Genomic DNA, 19493 nt, shown 5'->3' on the forward strand with positions numbered 1-19493 from the left:
TATGTATGCAGTACATGGGGAGCTGGTATGTGCTGCCTGAAGTATCTTGTACTGTACGTTTAGGGAAAGCTTCTATAAAGAGCGATGAAACCATGAAATTCTTTTTCCACTCTAAAGCTGACTATCACTTGGCACAGTTGCCTGTCCCCATCCAGTGAACTCTCCTGTTTCACAGCTGGTCTTGCTGCAAACCATATTCAGGGCCAGTGAGAAAAATAAGACATCCCAGTACAGTGTTATACAGATAACAAGGATTATTTTAACTTAAGCCATAACTTGCCCATTGCACTTGGTTGCCTATTAGCGGTCAGTGGTATGTGCATTGTTTTATCCCTCTTCCACAGTTACTCAGCCAATTTTCCCCATTTATTCCCATTTAGGACAGTACCTGCCCCCATGTCCCAAGGTCTTGAAGTCTAATTATGGTGGCTGCCAAAAAAGCAATTACTAGAAAACGGAAATCAAAATCTAAACCAGCTATATTAGAAGTAGGAAATATAGTAACAGAGATAAAACAACTGGAAGTGAGATATTTAGGAAAAAGGTAGGTGCAAACTACATAGGAAAAAATGGAAATGTGGGAAGAATACTTACAAGAGGGGGAATGAGGTTTAAAAGAAGGCAGGACTTAATGAACTATGTGATGTTTGACTGAAAATGATTGGGTAGTTTATAAGTGATGTATAATGTTTGCAACTGGGAGTGTGTCAGTGTGGTTTGTGATCTAAAATGTCTGTAACAAGGATTGTGTCAGTGTCATTTATTTTCATGTATATGAATGTATGATTGCTTATATAGCAAGTGATGGTTTAATAAAGATGTTTAAAAAAAGGGCAGGAATTAAATAATTTATATAATTTTGCTAGGTTATGTGGTATATAGTAATATATTGAAACACAATGTTTATTTTAATTTAATACAGTTTGATTAATTTTATATAAATTTAAATGTGCCTGTGTCACAAGTGATAATTCAATAAAGGTGTTTTAAAAAAAAGCCCCCTCCACCCATGTCCCCAAACCCTACCAGGAATGCAATGCTAGGAGCATCAAGGCACTAAGGATAGACACATCCACCCTTCCCCTGCCATGCCTCAGACACCCGAGCTGGTAATCAAACTCGGGTCACCTGGACTTAGGGGTTTGTCCTTTTACACTGTGGTGCAGATAAACCATAAGTCATGGACAGATGTGGCTGATGTTGTAGCCCATCTAACTTTCTGCCACTCCCCTGTATTGCAAAGACTCTCACATTTTTTCTTTAATTTAGAAACTTTAATTTTGTTTTTGCAACTGGCATTGATTATTTTATAATGCTTCACTGACTGCCATACAGCTCACACAAGCTTCTAAGTTGTTAATGTTACTCACATATGAAGAAATTGTAATGTTAAAACAGAAAATGCATTTTTGTTTACATTATTCTAGTTGCTTGAACTGTTTGTTATATCAGGCTGGGAAAGACAATCCTCTTCTCATTTACATTTAGCCAGGTATTTCTGGTGTTCTGTTCCCTCATAACTGTTTGTTTGAAAGTGCCGTGGTGTCAGGGTTCACTGGGCTGTAAGGTGTTGCAGCTAGAAGTGGTGATTGTAGGCTGTCTAGCATGCTAGTAACAAATAAGAGCCCTCATCACTCAAATCTGCTGCAGCCTTTTTTGTTGACTCTCAGCCAAGAAATCACAAGGATCATGGCTTACTGCAGTGGTGGTTGTGTTGAAGTGCAGCCTTCATGAAATATGAACAGAAGATTTACATTGCTGTTGCAGGAATGGATCTCCACTTACTTGTTTTTTGAAAGGTGAGCACCTGAAGGATGCCAGAAATAATGCTGCAACAGATGAGGCATTTAGTAACTGTCAGATTAAAGAGTTTAAAAGTTTTCTTCAGCTGGGTCATAAGCATAAGATGATACTTTAAACTAGAGAGAGTTGGTATTTCTGTTAGGATTTATGCCCTTTTTCTGGTTTAAAAGCTATAACTGTTAAGCTCTTCTTGTGTTTCTATGTAGCTTCCCTTGCAGACCATGCATCATCTGTGTTGCCATCCTTTGATCTGCTGCTTTCATATTGATATTTACGTAAGGTCCCCAGAACTGTCTGGTGGAATTTTAACAGTAGCCTACAGGGAGGAATGTTGGCTTATTTTCTACTGCTGATGACTCTTCCAGAACATTTGTGTTCTGCTAGCCTTCCTTACTGTTTTCTTACATTGCTAGGTGCCAAGATATCATCCTCAGTTATTTAGATTCTCCTGCAAAGCTATATGGGCATATTGAGCTAAAGTCATGTATAACCAAACTGTAACTTTTGAAGACAGAGGGACATTCCATTGCCCCATACTACAGTTTGTAGAAAAATATTTTACATAATAGCATAAAAGATTCATAGAACCCCTTTCTGGACATTATAAATACAAACTCATCAGACCAAATAGGGGAGACAAAATCCTGGACTTAGTTCTCATTAATCTGGGGCAACTCTGCTCCCCACCAGTAGTAACTTCCTCCCTAGTCAAATCTGACCACAGATTTTTCACATTCACCATAAGATTGACGACAGAAGCAACCTCAAATAATTCAGTATTCAGAGATTATGACATACCTCTCAACTACTTAGAGCAAGAAATCTGGACAAACCATAAATAATGGGGGGACAAAGGCTCAAAAATAGGGACAATTTTAAATATTGCTCTTACAAACTTATAAAGTTGATAGAATAACAGCTTTTGCATTAGCATGAATTTTTGGAAAAGTAGAAAGTCTGGATCTCAAATGTCTTGTCATTATTTTCTGACTTCACTCCTCTAAAATTTGCCAATGATTTGCAAGAAAACCAAAATTTTATGAGAGACCAAAAATAAGAGGCAGAATTCTGGACATGCTGTGAAAATCTGTACAGCTGAAAAGTATGGATTATGCTAAAGCTGATCTCCTAAAACTGAGTGATGATGTTATGAAATTCAACACTCCCTTCTACTCTGATGACTCCTTTATGCATGTGAAATCCATCACTGCCAAATTCTATGTAGGAAACTGCAAAGAAGCATCCATTCCCTTACAAAATGAATAAAGTGCCAAATTTAGAAATAAACCACTTCGGTGGAACTGAAATATAAACATTTTTGAATAGGAGGGAGAAGCTCATAGCACCTAGAAATAAATGCAACTCCCCAAAAGTCAAAAACACTCTGGACAAACTCAACAAAGTACTCTTGACCCTGATTAAATCTAACATAACTAGATACAAGTTAAAAATAGCCACCTAGACAAAGATATCCACAAAACCATCTGCAATGTGTTAGAAACAATACACAAACCTGCACAGAGCTAATAGTTAGCGACATCACCTATTCAAATCTTGGGGACATTGCCAATCTACTAGTAGATAAATTTAGCACCAGCTTCAATCCCCTCTCTCTCCCCCACAGTCCCAGAACACATACCAGAATCCACACAACCCTCTCTAAGGAGCAAGTACTCAAAGCTCTATCCAAGGCCAACAACACAGTTTCTGTGGGTCCAGATAACGTACCAGGATGCCTACTAGTCAGCTTAAAAACATGACCTATCAAATCCTCTACAGACACTTTGCAACATTAGCCTCCAAACAGGGTTTGTACCAAATAAATGGAGCACTGCAACAGTCGTGCCCCTTGTATAAAGGTTCGACATCAATTAACTCAGGCAGCTGTAGACTTATAACTGGACCAGACAAATCTGTTAAGCTTTAAAAAGGATAATTATGGAACAAGCAACCTACGAATGATCTATGCCAGTTTGACTTTGTCAAGGGCAGACCCTGTTTACTTAACCTGGTAGACTTATTTGAGAAGGCTGTGGGAGAATCTGCAAACTTTGCATATCTATCTCTCACAATGGCATTTGATACCATTCCATACTCTGGCTTAGTTGACAAACTTCTACAACTCAAAGTAAATCCCTGTGTAACTCACTGGATAGTAAACTGCTTCAAAACAGATCCAAGGAAATTGGGTGGATCTACATCCTTCAAAAGGCTTGTCACTTGTGGTGTCCTCAGGGTTGCATCCCTAGGGTACTCCTCATTGACATCTACTTCTCAGAGGTCTAAACTGTGACAGTGTAAGGTATTGCCAGCTATGCCAGGAGAAGAAGGTCAGTGGATGAGTAACATATGCCAACACAGCTAGCTGGAATTTTGTAAAGAATTATATGCCATTCATATATCAAACTGATTTGTACATATGCTTGTGTTGAGAAATGTATTTCTAAAGCTGCTTGTATTAAAAAATTACCAACAGTGTGCCTTGCTGGGCAGAAAAAGAAATATACATGCATTATTGTAACTGTTTAAATGTATATGTTTTAACAGAGGATACTGGAAGAGAAGAGGTTAATCTCAAACTTTGAAAATTGTTTGAAATTAAGTTACCTGGCTCAGGCCATAAAGATTATATCTTACAGTCCTCAATGCAGCCAGAGACAAATAGTTTGTACTAGGAAGCTTCCTGCATTGCCATATGGGTTAACTAATTGCTACTGTGGAAGGGTGGAGGTTTGAAATTGTTTTCTGACTTCCAGGAGATGCAGCAGATCTTAGCAAGGCTCTGCTCTGTGTGAGTGTATTATTGACACACACATGCTAAATCCTGACAGCTTCTAGCCAAGGGGGGAAGCACGGTGACTATAAGTCAGATGACCAGATGTATGTGATATCATTCTGTAATCCATCACTAAAAATAATGTTTAATACCACTGAGACTGAAGTCAGAGCACTCTGGTTTTGGAACCTTACAAGGAAAGACCCCTCACCTACTTCATCACACCTTACTCTAGTAAATAACCAGGGAATAATAATTCTTTAGATCAGTCAGGAAAATATAGTGAGGCTGGTTAAGTATTGTTTTTCTGCAACTATGTGAACCTGTCCACCTGTGTTATTTTTAATATTTCCTGTGATTGAAACTCTATTGTTTATTGCAAATAGATATTTAGTATTTTCATGTTCTTTTATTTATTATTAAATATATTTTAAATTTTCATTGTGGCTAGTCTTTTAGAGACTATTTTAATCTCTGAGATTCCTTATATATATATATATATATATATATATATATATATATATAATTTGGTGACAGCTCTGGCCACTCCTGAAAGTCTTACTGCATTGGCCAAACACTACCACTTGTATACATATTAATTTCACTCACTATACTTTGGTACCATTGAAAGTGCCTTGGAGTAGCTGGCTTTGGAATGTCTAGTAGCTGTGTAAGTACCTTATAGTCTGGTCAGAAGGGGGCATAGCTAGTAAATCTGTGCCAGTCTTTCCCAGATGTATGTGTGAAAATCAAATCTCAGAGTGTGTGGGCAACTGGTTGAGCAGGGGCATGAAGCACTGGTTTCAGAGAGAGAGTGGTGGAGAACTTGGTTTGGACACTCAGCTGAGGTCTCAACACTCAGCTGAGGTCTCAACTCTATAGCTGTGCCAGTGGGAAGTCTGACTGGGGACCCAGAGGGAGACAGAGAAACCCAGACCCCAGACTGAGTGTGTTCCTTGTGTACTCTTAAGGGAAAGTGTGCTTGATGCAGAGAACTGCATCTGGAAATACTGGGTGCATCCATTTTTGTTCCAAGTGAACATCCCTCTCCAGTGCCAGTGGTGAGGATTCAGGCTCCTTGATTACTGGTCACATATTGGTGAGCAGTGGTGGGATATTAATTGAACATCTGTAGCCTGTAGGCAGTTGTTACTAAAGGCGTGTGCTCTCAGCAGCTACAATGTAAACCTTCAGAGTTTCATTTCACAACAGTTTTATTTATTGTTTGTTAGTTTAGTTTAGTCAGACAAAGCAGGCAAAGATGTCAGCAGAGGATTATGGCAAGCTGACAAAGAACCAGTTGGCCAAGGTGTGTGAAGCCAAAGGACTGGTGCATGCCAACCTGACTAAACAGAAATGAATTCAACCTTAGTCACAGCTCAGACCACCAACCAGGAGGATAACCAATCTGGTGATGGGAATTTGCAGCCCTCAGAAACAGAACAGTTTACTTTTTCCTCAGAAGACTTAAAAATCCATCTAGAGTTAGAGACTTGAACTGGAAGCCAAATGTTTGGACTTAGAATCAGCAGAGAAACTGTGGCAGGCAAGACAGGTGGAATTAGAATAAGCAGAGACTGTGGTGTTTGGAGGCTGAAGAAATGAGAGGCTGTAGTGTTTGGAGGCTGAAGAAAATGAGAAGCAGCTTTAACATGAAAGGGAGATGTTGACTTTTTGCCAGGGTCATGAAGGTAATGAAGAAGGGAATAACTGAACCCCAAAAGCAATAAAGATTGGTCCATTTCTTTCACAATTTACAGAGGGTGATAATAGTGATAGTTTTAGTCATATATTTGAGTATGTAGACAGTATAATGTTGACCAAGGGCTCTGAGTACGGTTCCTGACCCCCTTACTCCATGGTAAAGCTGTAACTTCTGTTTCTAAATTGACTGATATTGTTTAAACTATGATAGAGTAAAGCAATGTTTACTTAAATGCTTTAAGATAACACCTGAAGCTTACAGAAAAAAGTTTCATGAGCATAGACGCAAGGCAGATGAAAGTGTGTGTGATTATATTGCAGAGTTAAGCACTTATTTTTATAGATGGGTGAGTGGGTGTCAGGTGGCCACATTTGAAGGGATGGCAGACCTCTTGGTGAGGGAATAAGCCCTTAGTATTTTGTCTGAGGAGATGAGAATCTGATTGGCAGACTGCAAATGTAACTCTGCAGATGAGCTGGGGAAAAAAGGGTATCTATACTTATAAAGCAGGGCATCACTGCACAGGAAGGGGATACCCAGTGCTGTACATGGATATAAGGGAACCCATGGTGGACAGCTTAAACCACCTCAACAGAATATACCAGTAACAGAAGAAGCCGCTAGAGCATGTACATGGCCAGGATCAAGGGTTAAATGTTTTAAATGTAAGCAGTGGGGCCATATATTATATTGATGTCCACAGAGGCAAGGTGGGGAGCCAGCGAGTTGGAATAACAGTATGTCAGAGATAAGTTTTCTGGAGACAACAGTGGTACAAAGCTATTACCAGAGGTTATATCCTATTTTAGCAGATGGAAAACAGCCCACTGCTAAGAGACAGACAGCCTCTGATATACCATTGTGAAACTTGCAGTGGTTAAAGAGGGAGCAGTACTTGCTTGGACAGTCCACTCCAGTCAGAGCTTTAGGAGGGACCACATTCCAAATGCCTTTGGTTCAAGGTTCACCTTGATTGGGAGGGTGGAAATGGAAGCAAGCAAATAAGTGTGTATGAGGATATCCCTGCAGATTTCCTGGTAGGAATGATTTTGATAATGAAATGCCTTATGTGCATGAAGTTGCATGCAGTCAGGCTTGCAGACAGGCATGTGGGCCTGGTAGCCTGGGGGAGACCTAGACTGACCTCACACCTGAAGCCATTGCTGATGAGGTGGCTATTTCAGGGAGGGAGCTACCCTGTAGCAGTGAGCCTGAAGGTGAGCCACAGCTGCTGGTAGGTACTGATGTTCCTTTGGACAGAATGACTGCAAGGGCAGAGGTGAGTAGTAGTACCCAGGCTGACAGTGAGGCACCACTGTCAGAGGATACCTGACTTCCTGTGGAAGGGATGCTGGGAAGAGTTACAAAGATAGGGTTGAGACAGGCTCAGCTCTCGGACCCTACACTAAGAGGTGTGAGGGAGGTAGCTAGAGTGGCACCTGATTCTCAAGGAAAAGGGGAGTCTGTATACTGGAACAAAGGGTTATTGTATAGAGAATGGACCACTGAGGGAGGGCTAGAGGGTGAGATAATGCAGCAGTTGGTACTGCCTAAAGCCTACCATTTGGCACTTCTAGCCATAGCCCATGACTTTCCTTTTGCAGGTCATACGGGCATAAAGCATACCAAGAGACATATTATGCAGAACCTTTACTGGCCTGGGAATGCAAGGGATGTTACAGGGTACTAAAGGACCTCTGAGCAATTCCAAAAAAGTAGGCAAGGCAGGAAACAAGGTCAAAGCTCCTTTGATGCCTTTGGCTGTGACTGAGGAGTCATTCCAGAGGTTAGCTCTGGATATTGTGGGGCCTCTGAGTACCCCAAGTTCCACAGGGAAGAAGTTTAAGTTATGGTAGTAGATTATGCTACTAGATGCCCATTGAGGCAGAGAAGATGGCAGCTGCTTTTCTTAAAAAGTTTCAGCAGGGTAGGTTACCTGAGTGAAATACTGACATGGGTGCCAATTTCATGTCAGACCTGCTGGCTTGTCTGTGGAAACACTGTGGGGTGAAGGACCTAAACATCACCTCTTACCATCCCCAGACTAATGGTCTTATGGAGAGGTTAAACTCTCCACTAAAGACCATGCTACAGGCATTTGCAGACAAGTTTAGGAGAGAGTGGGACAAATATTTGCCCCATCTGCTGTTTACATACAGAGTGGTACACCAGGAATCCATAGGATTTTCACCCTTTGAGTTGCTGTATAGGCATAGGCTGAGGGGGGGGGGGCTTTAGATTTGATTTGTGATGAATGGGAGGGCGAGTGTGACTCCCACAAGGAGTCTATTGTGGCATATGTCCTAAACCTCAGGACAAGGCTTAGGGAGCTTATGGACTTGGCCCAGGAAAACCTGGCAGAGCACAACAGCAGAAAAAGATCTGGTATGACAGGTATGCTCGAGTCCAAGAGTATGCTGTGGGACAGCAGGTTATGGTTCTCATTCCTGTCAGACACAGTAAGCTACAGGCAGTTTGCGAGGGACCCTTCAAAGTGGTAGGGAAGGTCAGTGATGTTAACTATATCATAGAACGGCTAGGTGGAAGGCAGGGACACAGATTGTACCCTGTTGACATGATGAAACCTTAGCATGATAGGAAGGCCCTGGTGCTTAGTATTTGCAGTAGGAGGCAGGAGGAGTCTGAGGGGATCTATGGCTACATGGAGCCAGCCAGCAAAATTCCAAGTTACTAAGGTGGAGCCTAGGTTTGCAGGCATATCACATAACAGTTCAGCACTGTAGTGGGGTCAGCAATGCCACTGCAGATGGGTTCTCAAGACAGGATATGGGTTAATGTATTTCCAGACAGGCCCATTCCTCTCAAACATTTCTCAAGGGTCACTTGAAAAACTAGCTTGATTCTTCAAAGTGGGGGAGAGATGTGATAATGTCAGGTATTGCCAGCTATGCCAGGAGAAGTATGGTAGTGGATCTGTAACATATGCCAGCACAGCTAGCTGGAATCTTGTAAAGAATTATGTCATCCATATATCAACCTGATTTGTACAGATGTTTGTGTTGAAAAAAATGTATTTGTAAAGCTGCTTGTGTTAAAAGTGTACCAACAGTGTACCCTGCTGGACAGAAAAAGAAATATACATGCATTTTTGTAACTGTTTAAATGTATATGTTTTAACACAGGATACTGGAAGAGAAGAGGTTAATCTCAAACTTTGAAAATTGTTTGAAATTACATTACCTGGCTTAGGCCATAAGGCCATAAAGATTGTATCATACAGTTCTCAATGCAGCCAGAGACAAAAAGTCTGTACTAGGAGGCTTCCTGCATTGCCACTGAGGTGAACTAATTGATGATCTGGAAGAGTGGAGGTTTGAAATTGTTTTATGACTTCTAGGAGATGTAGCAGATCTTAGCAAAGGTGTGTGTGTGTGTGTGTGTGTGTGTGTGTGTGTGTGTGTGTGTGTGTGTGTGTGTGTGTGTGTGTGTGTGTGTTATTGCCACATATGTGCTAAATCCTGCCAGCTTCTAGCCAAGGGGGAAGCATGGGAACCAGAAGTCAGATGATGAGATGTATGTGATGTTATTCTGTAATCCATCACTAAAAATAATATTTAATACTAGGTGAGACTGAAGTCTCATAGCACTCTCTTTTTTTAACCTTACAATGAATAACCACTCACCTACTTCATCTTGCATTGTTCTATTAAGTAACCAGGGAATAATAATTCTTTAGATCAGTCGGAAAAATATAATGAAATTAGTTAAGTATTGTTTTCGTGTGACTGTATGAACCTGCCCACCTGTGTTATTTTTAATATTTCCTGTGATTGAAATTCTGTTTATTTTGAATAGATATTTAGCATGTTCTTGTTATTTTATCATTTATTACTAAATATATTTAAACTTTTTATTGTGGCTGGTCTTTTAGAGAATAGTTTAATCTCTGGGAATAATTATATATAAATTACAGCTCTGGCCACTCCTGGAAGCCTTACTGCTTTGGCCAAACACTACCGTTTGTATTAATATTAATTTCACTCAGTATAATTGGGTACCCTTGTAAGAGGTTTGGAGTAGCTGGCTTTGGAGTGTCTGTTGGTGGTGTAACTACCTTACAGTCTGGGAAGAAGGGAGCATAGCTAGTAAATCTGTGCCAGCCTTTACTGTGTGTGTGTGTGTGTTTTGTGTGTGTGTGTGTGTGTGTGTGTGTGTGTGTGTGTGTGTGTGTGTGTGTGTGTGTGTATGTGTATGTGAAAATCAAATGCCAAAGTGTATGTGTGTGTGTCAGCTGCTTGGAGCAGGGGCACAACGCACTGGTTTTACAGACAGAATGGTGGAGAACTTGGCATGGACACTCAGCTGAAGTCTCAACTCTATAACTGTGCCAGTGGGATGTCTGACTGGGGACCTAGAGGGAGACAGATAAAGAAACTCAGACCCCGGACAGAGCATGTTCCCTGTGTGCTCTTAAGGGAAGTTGTGCTTGATGCAGAGAGCTGCATCTGGAAATACTAGGTGTATCCATTTTTTTCCAAGTGAACGCCTCTCTCCAGTACCAGTGGTAAGGATTCAGGTTCCTTGATTACTGCCCTAGAGTGGGGGCGTCACAAAATCTAATGTAAAGGGCTTATGGAAGACCAACTTTGCAGATAACTGTAGAATTTATGCGAGCATATACTCACCCTAAGACACCAAGATCCTCCAAGAAGGCCTTACACAAGCAAACAGCTGCTGTCAAAACCATTCCCTAAAACTAAATGCCAAGTAATGCATAATTGTATCCTTAAGCAAACATGATGTCCCCAGCAACTACCATGTTCACAGCACTCTCCTGAAAAATGACACAGTAGAAAGGGACCTGTGTAAAAAATTAGTAAATGAGTTATTGTTCAACCATAATGTATCTACTATTGTTAGGAAATCCTTTTTCATTGAGCATCTTATTAGTAAGGGTATGGCATCCAGGTTCATAAAGGTGATTATTCCACTGTATTCTGCACTCATTAGGCCTAGCACTGAATACAGTGCCCCTTTGGTATGTACCTGTCCAAAAACCTGACACAACTCAAGAGACTACAGTGCTTTCTCACTTAAAATCAGAGACCTAAATCCCAAAAAGCTGCACTAATTGTGTCAGGGCCCTGAACTGAAGTCCTTTAATGATTCCAAGCAATTTCAAGATACGCTGCATATCCTGAAATTGCTTGGAATCATTAAAGGACTTCAGTTCACTCTGAGCACCTGGAAAAATTGTTTGGAATTATTAAAGAATTTTAGCTCCCTTTGCCCTGGTTTCCAGTGATTTCTTTTTTCATTTTGGACTCTGCTGGTGTATCACTCGATTTGCCTGCATGCTGGTTCACTTATCTTTTGTTGTACTATAGTAAGTAGCCCACACAGAATGAATGTATCCACAATGCACCATCCCAAACTAGTGCATTCTCACTCCTGTCACCAAAACAATTTCAATGAGGTTAGAAACCAGGAGCCTTAGCAAGTTTGCACAAGTTCAGCAAATGTCACATATACCTTTTCTGTCTACTCTTGTAACATAGCTGTGAAACTGGGCAGAAGGATACAAACTACTTCTGAAAACATTGAGTGTACTATCTCAACTGCAGTTTTAACAGGCAGGCAGAATAAAATCTAGAGTATGCATATTAAGCAAGCAATAACGCCTGACAGAGTGTATGTTACAGGGAAATAAGGAACAGTTCAGTGATATTCTGAGGCCTTCACACCAACAGTGTCCCTGTAATGTCCATCCTATGAGGCATTACTACATTTAGAAAATGGGCCAACTGTTAAGTTGTTTTGTATGTTTTATTATTAGTGTATATATTTTTTAATATTTTTGATGTAATATAGTTACCCTAACAAAATGTCTAGGTTGGTGTAGGATATGCATTTGCTGTTGGAGGAAGTACAGAACTAAAGCTATGAACTGGTAATGATCTGCTACCAGTGTCCATGGTACAGGGCTTGATTCCTGCCACCTACTTCTGCCTACTGTATGACTCTAAGCAAGTCACTTAACCAGACACTGCTCTCTGGTTACCCATGGAAAGGGACAAAGAAATGTCAGGTTCAGTAAAGGCTTTCAGTCTTGGTACATGAATTTTATGCTGGAGTAGGCACACCTACTGGGCTCTCCATTTACCTTCCTTTTCCCCTGTGGCATATTGTTCGGTAGGGATTGGTGTGTCTCCAGCCCCTTTTTCAAATGTAAACTATAGTAATGAGAACCTATTTACCTTGAATCAATATCTGGATCATCATGAAACCAAAGTCATTAGGAAATGTTTATACCTGGTAATGATCAGAGGTGTTGGTCATTGACTAATTATCCTAATTTTGTGCAGGAATATTGTTTAATTTAGTTGCATAGTTTGGCTTGATTAATGGCAAGAGCACCCAATAATCATTGTTTAAAGGAAGATATCCACATCACTGGGGATCCTGATTAAAACTAAATATACAGGAATATTTTAATTATCCAGATGCTGATATGTGAAAGCCAGTTTTGTGTGTACCAAAGTTAATTGTTTTTTTTTCCAATAAATAAAGTTAACAGAGTTTATGTACACCTTAGGGTTGTTGAATATGTGTACTTCTAATTTAGTTTCACACATACCCAAATAACTGCATGTAAGATTTATATGAGGGATTAACTTAATTAGCTCATTGGTAGCATCTGCTTAGACTTTTACATTATTGATGATTCTTTATAGCACTGTGGGAATGCTGGCTTTTTGTGCTTGCTGTACTGATTAAACCAAAGCACCATACTGGGCTCTGGATTGAGAACTTTGAGGGAAAAATAAAATGGCTTCATGGGAGTGTGCATAAATTGATACCGCTGGTAGACTGAAACTTTAATAAATGTTTCAGTATTAGCTTTGAGCAAGGGCACTACAAAAGGATGTTATGCTTGCTATATACGTGCATTGCGTATGTTGGACGTAGATCTTAATGCTCACTGGATTGGTTGCTTGGGATTGATAAAAGTCGTGCAGATTTCTTGCTGCCTAATATGCAACAGCTGAAGCTCAACAGCCCCAGGAGAGAAATATTTGCATTCATCTTTGCAGAATTCCAGTGGAAGCAAGAAACATGGTAAAATCTTCTGGAGTAGATTTGCTTGAACTTGATGTTTAAATAACTATGCACCATAGTTTAAATAAGTGTTTGCTTATACTGTAATTTGTACTGGGGAAATGTACAAGCTCTGTTGTGGATAATTTTTAAATCTGTATGTTTAGGAATACAAGTACTTTTCATTTGTTTTCTTCACAAGTGCTGACTTTGTTAAATCTGCATATTTCAAAACTCCCTTGGAAGTTCTTGGAGCAGACTGATCTACATTTCTAATAGCATGTTAAAGTGCAGACAAACTATGAACTATGTCAATCCAGACATTACACATAATGAACACTTTATACAGTAGTATCTTTATACAGTATATATGGGCAGACCTGACTGTACAGATCTTTATATGTACTTCTAGTGCCCCAGATACTCCTTTGTCCAGCAGGTCTTTTCTTAGGGATTTATAGTTCAGCATTGTTAAACACATACATTATTTGTAAAATACAAACATCTTTAATTATATTTTTTTTTCAAATTAAAAAATACTTTAAAATGTTGCTGTAAACTGAAAGCAGAGCAATTTGATGCTTGTTTGTAGATGGAACATGTTTTACAGTTATACTGTCTTGGTATTTGCTTTTGTTTTTACATTCATTGTTGTATAAAATAGGTGAAATTTGATTAGCTTACTTACAGAAAAAAACAAAGAGCATATCTATAACAAATTCCACTTATTTTATACATAACGTCTTGGTGAAAGACTTACACTTTTGGTGCCCTTCTGCAGAAGGATTTAACTTGTTCACATACATTTTATTCTTATCTATAAATTGGGGGGGGCGTCATTTTTGGAGGACACTGGTATTTAAAGGGATATGATACAAGGGAGTAAGGAGTTTTGTGGTTTGTGTTAACTTTTGAATTGTGGAAGCATGGAGCTTACTGTTTTGCACAGAAAGGGGATGTAAACACTGAAGTGCGTTCTTCCTTTCTCCAGAGTTGTGCAGTTATGGAGTTAATATATTTAAGTAAGAGGGGAACAGCAGGGCTTGCACTCTAGAAAGAAAAACATGTATTATTTTCATTATTTATGGTTAGATGCATTTTTTTAAAATGTCTTTTTCAGTGTTGCAGGATCTGATGTTTCTGCCCTCATTGCTACAGCATAAACTATCCTATTTTGTTTTGAAACTGTTCACAATTTAAGAAACGCAGGGAAACAACTCTTCTCTATTTATTTTCCCTTGGTCCAAGTCGGTGTTAAAGGGAGCCAAAGCCTATCCCTCCAAGAATCCGGCCTGGATGGAATGTCAGTCAGTTACACACCATTCATACACATAGTCTTTGAGGCCATTTAAACTTCACCATTCTGCATACCCACATATTTTGGGGATTATTGTATAAATAAAGTTCCAAGAAAAATCCAAACAGATACAGGTAGGACATATACATTCTACACAAAGTTAGTCATCTTCTGGCAGGAACCAAAAAGGTGAGCCAAGCACTGTGAAAAATAATGCTTCTCATTGCCTTCTTTATGTCCGGAAACAACACTTACTTGGTTTTAAGGTTATCCTCATTTGTTAGAAAGTGAAACAGTATTTTATACCTTTCCCTGCCAGTAAACAAATAACTAACAGACGTATTTGATTAAACAAACCACTCATTTTGTAGAGATGTTTGTGCTGTATAACTTGGTATTTATAATACAGCTTTGCCTGTTGTAGGTTTTAGGTTATCTTGCTTTGAATGTGGCAATTAACAATACTGAGAAAATGAGGAAAGACCTCTCTTTCTGGTGCCTACAGAAGTGTCTTAACATCTTATTTCACTGCTATTAAGTACATTTTTTCAGTATATATACACATTAGAGCAACATAGTGGGACAGAGGCTAGTGTTGATGTATCCAAACTCTTGCTTCTGTGGTTTGGTTCTTAGCTGGGGTGCATTCTTTGGATAGTCCTCACATCCACCCTGGTCTGTATGGGATTTTTCCTCTCATGTTCCAGTATCTTCCCCCATCTCAAACACTTGCAGTTAGAGGTGAATTGGCTTTTCACTAACCTACCTGTCAGTATGCATACAGTGTTTGTTTGCAAGCATCATGCCATAGACCAGCAGCTTATTCCAGCCTAGTTCTATGCCTTGGGGCGACTACTTGCCTTGTTAGGTTCTGGCTATCCCATAACCAATTATAAGGTGAAGTGAGTATCTCAGAATGTATATATTCTTCGTCTCCTTTCAGCTGCTGCCATTAGGGGTCATCACAGCAGATTATTGGTCCACAAAACGAGTGGCAGTAGAGTTTTATGCTGTTGAGTTCCAGCCTGGTGCCCAACCTTCATCAGAAGGCATAGACATGCACACATTCCCACCTAGGGCCAGTTTAGAATGTCCAATCCACCTTCAGCATGTCTTGGGAATGTGGAAGGAAATGGGAGCACCCGTAGGAAACCCAAGCAAACACAGGGAGGACATGCAGACTCCGAAATAATGTATATATTATGGGAAGTAAAAATGCTGCTACCTGAACTACTGTGTAGATAAAATATATATCCTTACTTTTCTAGGCCATCTGCTTATAAACAGTGTCTGTCGCAGTTTTTAAAATTCACTAAAAAATAGTCTTATAATTAAGCGTTTATATTATGCTGTCAAAAACTCAAACTATCGACAGCGTAATAATCGACATGAAAATGTCAAAACCCCTGAACATTGAACACACACAAAAAAAACACCCAAACACAACACAAATTGCTTTGTGCAGGGGGACAGGCCCCCCTACACCCCCCACACCCCCCACTACTTAAATATACCAACAATGAGATTGCACTACATTGCAGTAGACGGAAATCTTCCCATATGGAGATTTCCGTTTACACACGCGATGACTTTCGCTTTCGACATTTTGGTGCCGACAATATCAGCTTCGATATTGTCAGCCTTCGACAGGGTGAAGTAGACCCTATAATTAATGCTAACCGTATTCAAATTCAGTCAACTTTAGAAAGGCAACATGTAACACAAATGTGTAACTACAGAATAAGTGGTACTTATTTACAAACTCCGTTTAAGTGTTTGTAAATCTGGAAAGAAAAACATTCTTTTGCATTTACAGCAAATATGAATAACTTTAAAACTACAGCATTGCAAACACACAAGTTGCTCAAAGTGAAAGCATTTACAGAAAGTAAATGGTACTTTGCTTATACATGCCATTTAACTTATAACAATAAAGCAGAAAATATAATTTTCCTAATATCTACAAATAGGAATGGCTTTAAAATAAGGATACTTTGAGCATTTTCAGCATAACATTATCTTTAAAAAATAAGTAGGGTTTTATATATGAATGTGCAGTTACTTTTTACTAGGAAAGAATAAAGAAAAGTGTTCCTATATTCACGGGTGAATAATTCAAAATGAAAATCAAATATAGCAAACCAAGTACAAATATTTTTCAGCATTCAGCAACTTAAACAAATTGAGCTTTATTTCATTTTGTCTAACTGGTAGAAATTGGACTCCTGTTTTTATTTACTTGTACTTTTCTTTGTTGTTAAATAGGTAAGCCTGCTTGACACAGATACCCCTTTTCAAGGGCAAACCATGAGTGTCATTTGGTTAAGTGACTTGTTCATTCAAATTGCATGTAAGTAAAGAGACTATGTAGGAGTCAAACCCAAAAACACTAGGATAATACAAAATTTGTACCATTTACCAATATCCTTAGCCCTCTAAATTATACATACATATAGTTGTTCAAGATAATTACTTATTTTGCTGTTAATCACTGAGAATTCCTTACATATTATATGTTTCCAAAGTCTGATTGCATCTTATATTATTTGCATGTTTTCCTCTTACTTGTTACTGTGGTGATACTCAGAAAAAAGAAAGACTCTTATACCCTAAAAGTGTACCCATTTCTGGTTTACAGTCCTTATGCAGTCTTATAATATGCTGCTTATGGCATTACCTGCTCCAGTATTACTAGACTGTCATTACTCTATAGGATTACCACTTTAACAGACATACACAATCTATAAACATAAATCAGATCTTGCAGGATAGTGCATATACTTTTATTTATCAGAGGGGAAGTAGTTCTGCATAGAAAAAAACTTATTTATCCATTTTCTTTCATTAGCAGTTGATTTTTAATCTGTTCTCATGCTGCAGGGCAGTACCACCATAGCATTTAGAAAATGCAACTCCACTGTTTGCTTCTCCATGAATAATTTACCTTGCACAGTTCACCATAAGACGAAAAAAGAAAAATATGAGCAAAGTATGTTTTGATGTGTACCATCGGTGGGCCTAGGCTTAATAGGTAACAATGCGTGGATATTAAAATGAAGCAAGTTTAGTTTCTTACTCAGACTTTATTCAGAAGAAATGTACCTGGTTACACATGCATACTTGTCAACCAAAATAAGCCCAGTTTAGCACAAAGATGCACATTGTATGCACTCCACCGTAGGTTGTCCTCCTGTCCCCTATAAACTTTTCAAATATACCTCATATTGAGGCTGCCTACTGAAAGAGTTTTCAAACATTCTGTGTTAAGATTTCTAAGCAAAAAAGTCCACATTAAATGGTACCAGATTGTATAGTTTTGTCAACAAAACATAGTCCAAGTACAAAGCACATTGTAACCATACTGTGAGGTTCTTGGTAACAACTGTGCTGTTCGTTTATTTCATATTAGGAAAAATGAATGATAAGAACTATACTGTCCTTTCTAAGCCATTTTATAAGGATGTGAGAGTTGGCTGTGTGTGCAAAATGTGCAGACTGATTTAATTCACATGGTCATGATAACAGGTCTTGAACATGCTGTCTTGTAGCTGTTGAGTCACATTTGACTTCTAGAGCAACCCCCATAAGAATGAAATGTCACCCACAGAGTTCTCTAGACAAATATGGAATGGAAGTAGATCGCTAAGCCTCACTTTCATAATACTCACATCTAACGAGAATCATGGTAGATGCTCATCTTACACCAAAAGAAATTCTGTAGAAAGACGTTATGTAATTGCAACTTTGTGTGTAGCCCTGCATCTCACTTGTAAGATTACATACAGTCAGACTGTTATTCTGAGAAGATAAATCACATTGATTCCCTATAACCTATACAAGATGTGACAATGTTGGCTGTGGTTAGGCAGACTCTTGATGTTTTAAATTCATTTCAGCCAGAACAATTTATCATAAACAATTCTAGGTCAGTTTCCAAAGATTACGATAGACTACCCATACATTTATTTGATTTACATAATAAACTATGTATATCTTTATTAATAAGTGAAAAGTATTTTAAGACTGTGTTTTGGATGTGTCCTATGTTAGTGCAGGCTTCTAATTATAAGACTAAAAATGCATTCATCAGTCTTCACAACCACCACTAAACCTACACCAGGAAAAATAGCTAAAAACAAATCTCAACTGTCATCAGTAGTTCTGAAAACAATTGGTAGCTTTCTGTGGCGGCAAAGCTTCAGATTTCAGTGCTTCATTCTTTGCTAAATATAACTGATTCTGAGGGCACATTACCTTGGTAGGGACACCTGCTAAAAGAAAAGGTGGTGACTAACAAATGTTTGTTTTATTTATTTATTTATTTTACATTTGTTTACCAGGAAAGTCCGACTGGAACGAGGTCCATTTACAGTGGAGGCCTGGGGAAAAAAGCTCCACATCAAACAATATATGCAGCGGTAAATGTACAATCAAAAAAGATATATCATACAATGGTTTGTTCCAAACAAGTTTAATTTACACATAGTAGACTCTGGATGACAGTAACTGTGGTGGTGGTGCTGCGGTAGCGTTGTCGCCTCTCAGTAAGACGTTGTCCTGTTCGATTCTCAGCTAAAGCATCTTCTGTGTGGAGACATGCGTGAATGGGCGTACCTTAGTTGAAGGTTGTGCATCAGGGCTGGAAACTCGGTACGTAAAAATCTACTGCCAATCATTAGCGGACCGGAGTTCCACTGTGGTGACCCCTAACCGGGAAAAGCCAAAAGATACAAGACTCTGGATGGCAGTATTTGGGAGAAAAGACTCACATTAACTGATTCAATCAAAAGACACATCACACAAGACGTAATAATTTGCACATAGTAGGGAGTGGGAGTATTCGAGTACTGTAT

At 39.1% G+C, this 19493-nt stretch overlaps 1 long non-coding RNA gene across 1 annotated transcript in view; it reads left to right on the forward strand.

Annotated features, from left to right (window-relative positions):
- Nucleotides 1-13030: 13030 nt before the first annotated feature.
- LOC122793000 overlaps nt 13031-19493 on the forward strand; it is a 126330-nt gene continuing 119867 nt past the window's right edge. The window contains exon 1 of the long non-coding RNA XR_006363439.1: nt 13031-13364. This is a non-coding gene — a long non-coding RNA (uncharacterized LOC122793000). The remainder of the gene's footprint in view (nt 13365-19493) is intronic.

This window comes from Protopterus annectens, chromosome 2.part0 (genome assembly GCF_019279795.1).
Source record: "Protopterus annectens isolate FY-2018-M chromosome 2.part0, PAN1.0, whole genome shotgun sequence".
Taxonomy (NCBI): Eukaryota; Metazoa; Chordata; order Ceratodontiformes; family Protopteridae; genus Protopterus; species Protopterus annectens.